The sequence below is a fragment of the Gekko japonicus genome, unplaced genomic scaffold (genome assembly GCF_001447785.1).
Source record: "Gekko japonicus isolate JY-2015 unplaced genomic scaffold, Gekko_japonicus_V1.1 scaffold2271, whole genome shotgun sequence".
NCBI lineage: Eukaryota > Metazoa > Chordata > Lepidosauria > Squamata > Gekkonidae > Gekko > Gekko japonicus.
The window spans coordinates 271,893-277,127 of record NW_015160291.1 but is presented as its reverse complement, the minus strand read 5'-3'; the positions used below and the strand labels follow the sequence as shown (position 1 = coordinate 277,127).

Here is a 5,235-nt window from a genome sequence, read left to right as displayed (position 1 = left end):
ACACCCCTGTCCTAAGAGACGGCAGTCAAAGCCGCGAAGAGAGAGTACTATGCAGCCACGATTACATCTGCGACCTCATGTCCAGCCCAATTATTTAGAACAATTTGGTCTATAACCGTTCTGCCACAGGGCAGACCAAATACTAGGGAACTGAACATTGGCTGCGAGGGATTTGTGAGCTACTTTATGGATAAAGTCTTGTCACTCCGCTGCGACCTCCCCGCCACAGTTGAAACAGTGAGCAAGCTCAAGGCTCCATGCACGTCTTCAAGTTTTGGATTATTTCAGCCTAGAGGAAGTTGACAAACTGCTCCTAGCTGTTTGCCCTACCACATGCTGCCTTGATTCATGCCCATCATGGCTAATTAAAGCCGGCCGCAATGGGTTTCGAGGCACCTTGAGGGAGATTATCGACAAGTCCCTCTTAGAGGGACAGTTCCCTGGTCCGCCCTCTCTTGAAAAAAAAAACCTCTGTATCTGGCTGAATTGGCCAACTATTGGCTGGTTTCCAATTTCTCTATTTGGGCAAATTAATAGAGAGGGCGGTGGCAAGCCAGCTACAGAGCTTTCTGGATGACGCTTCCATCTTAGAACCCTTCCAGTCCAGTTTTCACCCTGGACATGGGACAGAGATGGCACTGGTGGTCACCCTCACGGACCACCTCCAAAGGCATCTGGATCAGGGCGGATCGGCAGTGCTGCTGTTGTTGGACCTGTCGGCGGCGTTCAACACGGTTGACCATCAGTTACTGACCCACCGCCTCGCCGACATAGGAATTCAGGGGCTTGCCTTGCAATGGCTCGCTTCCTTTCTCCAAGGTCAGGGACAAAGGGTGGCACTAGGGGAACAGCAATCCAGGAGCCACCCACTGGATTGTGGAGTCCCTCAAGGGGCAGTGGTTTCCCCGATGCTATTCAACATCTATATGCGCCCCCTTGCCCAGATTGCCAGGAGGCATGGGCTGGGGTGTCACCAGTATGCTGACGACACCCAGCTCTATCTGGTGTTGGGCCGCCAGTCCAACTCCGGACTGGAAAATCTGGACCGGGCATTACAAGATGTGGCTAGTTGGCTTAGACTGAGCCAGCTGAAACGGAATCCAACGAAGACAGAGGTCCTGTGCCTGAGTGGCTCAGGTGTAGGGATCCCACTCTTGACCTTTGACGGGGCGCCGTTAGTGCCAGCGCTGGAGGTTAGGAGCTTGGGAGTCCTCTTAGATGCCTCCTTAACGATGGAGGCCCAGGTAGCATCGCCAGGCCGGCCTTTTACCATCTTCGGCTGATTAGGCAGTTGGTTCCCTTCCTTGACCGCAACAACCTGGCAACAGTGATCCATGCAATGGTCACCTCGAGACTAGACTACTGTAATGCTCTCTACATGGGGCTGCCTTTGTCGCAAATTCGGAAGCTACAGCTAGTGCAGAATGCTGCTGCCAGGCTTTTGATGGGTCTCCCCAGGTGGGAGCACATCTAGCCTGTGCTGAGGACACAGCACTGGCTGCCAATAGCACAGCGAATTCGCTTTAAGGTGCTGGTTCTTACCTTCAAAGCCCCATATGGCCAGAGTCCAGCATACCTGCCTTTCCCCATACAGACCCCAGAGAGCACTACGGTCGGGGTCTCAAAATCGACTGACCCTCTCGGGTCCCAAGGATGCCAGGCTTGCTATCACCAGGGCCAGGGCTTTTTCAGTGGTGGCTCCGCACTGCTGGAATGAGCTCCCGGAGATCAGGGCCCTGCGAGATCTTTTACCAGTTCCACAGGGCCTGCAAGATGGAGCTCTTCCACCAGGCCTTCAACTAGGAGCCGCCACCACTATGCCATCAACAATCTTAATTATAGAGCCCAGGTCCTTGGTTTTTGACATCTAGCCTGTACCGCCCTTGTATTAGGAAGATCATGAGCAGAATGAGTCTTAGACCTGTGTACACTCTTAAAGTAAGCCATCTTAAATAACTAATCAGCACCAGCACTTTATGAACTACAAATTTATGTATATGTGAACTGTTTTTAGATGATTGTTATTTACATACTGACCTCCCCTGCTATGTAGGGAGTGCGGGATATAAATCAAATGAATAAATAAAAATAAACTATATTTACTGCTCAGTTACTTCTGCATCTTGACTCTAATTGGCCCTTTCTGGCAACACCCTTTTCACCCTATTCCTATATGTAGTGGTTGGTGACCTCCGCTTCAGTGTATCTGAAGAAGTCTGTGTGCACACGAAAGCTTTGTTGGTCTTAAAGGTGCTACTGGACCTCAAACATTGTTCTGTTTCCTCCCTTTGCATACTCTCTAGGAACCACATCTCTGTCTGCTGTTTAACCTTTCAGTAGCTCTTATGGACAGAGGGGGGGGGGGAAGACTTGCTTAATGACTTAATACAAAATTAAGAAAACAATTAAATGTGCCTTTTAAGACCCTCTCTGGCCAATCCGTTCTGCTGTCTAATCCTAGAGGTGTAAAGTCTAGCTCTGGTTGCTCAGTGCGGCTGGCAAGGCACTCTGTTCATGCTCAAAGTCATTGCCAGCTAAAGGTAGACAAGGCTGAAAACAAAATGGAGAAAATGCTACACAAAAAAGGGACAGGGAACACTTCCACTGAGGCATGAATGTCTTGGCAGTGTCACTTGGGGTTGCCAAGCAACAACAAAATGGCAGCCAAGATCTTACCGGAACAGCATTCATTTACAAGTGTGAAATGGCCAAACTGGCCCAATGTTGTATTGGCAGTGATGCCTATTCCCTATTAATTTTATGAAGCAGTACATCTTTAGAAGCTGAATATTTTGGCCAAAAGAATGAATCTTTGGAAAAATTTCTCAGCCCACATTTTTCCTCTCAACCTACTTGAAGTGCGCAGTCCAAAGAAGAGTTTACTTACTTGGCCTCAGAAGGGAATGCCTCTGCTCAGCCTTGATCTATGATTAGTCCAGTTCCGTGGTAAGCCATGGAGCCACACTCCTATTGGAAGGAGGAAGAGGACACTGGAAAGTCCGATGCCCAAGAAGTGCCACATCCCAGACCTGATCAGAGACTTCAGGAGAGATACCATTCAGACTCTCAAATTCTCCCAGAACATTCCGTAATCCAAAGTATGGAGAACAAGAGAGAGGTCCCTGGGACCCTGTGGCACATATCAAACACGGATCCCTCGGCCTCACTTCTGGGACCAATTGGAAGGATTCCCTTCATCATCTTCTTTGCTGAACAGCCCCTTTTCTTTCTTCTCCCCACCTGCCAATGAACAGATGCCACAAATCGCAGGTAGGTGGGGGAGTGTTGTGTTGAAGGGTGACACTGTGTTGAAGGATAATCTTTCTGAGGTGGGCATTAGGAAACTTTACCCATTTGGGGGTCTGAATTACCCCCACCTTAAGGCTTTTGCTTCTAAAATTCTGTCTGTGTTTGTGACAACGTATGTCTGTGAACACCTCTTTTCTGTAAATGAATGTCAATAAATCAAAAATACGGATACACACCTAAACAGCATACTCAAGATTGCTACAGCACAGACATTGACTCCAGATTTCGATGCAATGATTCAGAGAAAGAGGTGTCAGTTATCAAAGACCATTAAATAAAGGAAATACTCTTAATGTCTTAAGGATGCTTATATTTTGAGTAAAAAATAATACCCTTAATTGGGTTTCTGGAGTCTTTTCTGAAGTTTATATTTCTGGTAACAGGCATTACATTTGATGGCATACATGGTCCAGACCAACGAAGTGACATTTATGTCAAATCTGACACTCGTAACAAATAAGCTTGACACCTCTGAGCTAAGCAGTTACATGGTGTGGGTCCTTTGATGCTCTTGAAGCAAGCCACTGTGACTGAATTTCTTCCCACACTGTGAATATTCAAAAGGCTTCTCTCCTCTATAGATTTAGATGCTTTTGAAGATGGCCACTCTGACTGAATCTCCTCCCACACTCTGAGCATTCAAAAGGCTTCTCCCCCTTGTGTGGGTTCTGAGGCAGAATTTGGGGTTCTTCAAATTTTACTGTACGGTCAAAGACCAGCATAGATAAATTACTACCCAAAAAAGAGTGAAAATTGATATTAGTAAAAAGTAACAAACTAAAATAGACAATATAAATAGTAATATAAACGAGTGGTATTTACATAAACCCTGATAACTAAAGCAACTGGTTGATTTTATAGGCTGTTGCACAAAATTTTGCAACTGACGTTATAGTTGTTGGATTTCCATCTTCTAGGAGTAACCTAACATATCCCAATCTCATTCTTCAAGGTATTCCATTGATCAAAGAAGTGGTGGTCTGGATGCAAGTATCTTGAGAGAAGGGACAACATAGAAGAATGTGATCTACAGTCTCAATTTCTCCTTCATTGCAGGGGCAAAACCTTTTCTAAAACAGCAGAGGGGACCACAGCACACCTTGCAAATGTAAAGGTCCTCCTGTGACTATGCACCCTCAAGAGGATCAGATAGCAGCCAGCTTGACTATATATCTGGGGTTCATAAGGAACAAGAAAGTAGGGAGCCTCCCGGAATCAAGCTGGCGTTCAGTGTCCAACATCCTTTGTTTTATGGCTCGTTTTGCCTGGTCAAGGCCCATGGTTAAAATCATGAAAGGTGAAAAGCCCAGGCTCACAAGTCTGCAAATGACTGTTTTAAGCCATACAGACTGATGTTCATCCAAGAGGAGCAGTGGGGTCAAACCTTGCTGACAATTGCTAGTCTGTGCAAAAGTTGGGCCAAGGTTTTGGCCTGGAAGAGTTTTAGGGCAGTGGGGAAGTAATGTCCACCCGTCGTTAAAAGAAATCTATTGTGAGCTGACTTTTGCCCGGTATCTGCTGCATGGGCAACATCTGCTTTTCTTGAGCTGGAAGCATGGAATACTGCACCAAGATCTTTGAAGGTCTGCACCTCTTCAGTCAAATGGCCATCGATGGTCCAGGTTCTAGACTTCTCTTTCTTAACAAAAGCCAGTATCGTTGTTTTTTGATAGTTTATTGAAAGGAAGTCTTTTTTGCAATGCTGTACTAGAGCCTTTAGGGCCCTTCTTAGCCCAAGTGGGGTCCTTAACAACATATCTGCATCATCTGCATATAAGAAGAGATCTGATGATGCTGTAGTATAGGAGAATGAAAGGCCTGGTCACTAAAGCATTTGACCAAGTCATTTATATAAAAGTTGAAGAGAGCCTGAGTTCCCTAGACAGACTTCAACAACCCATAGCAAAGAACACTAGTGGGGTTGGA

The 5,235-nt window shown here is 46.2% G+C and overlaps 1 pseudogene; it reads right to left on the bottom strand.

Annotated features, from left to right (window-relative positions):
* Positions 1-3,736: 3,736 nt before the first annotated feature.
* Positions 3,737-5,235, bottom strand: part of LOC107114436 — a 6,592-nt pseudogene continuing 5,093 nt past the window's right edge.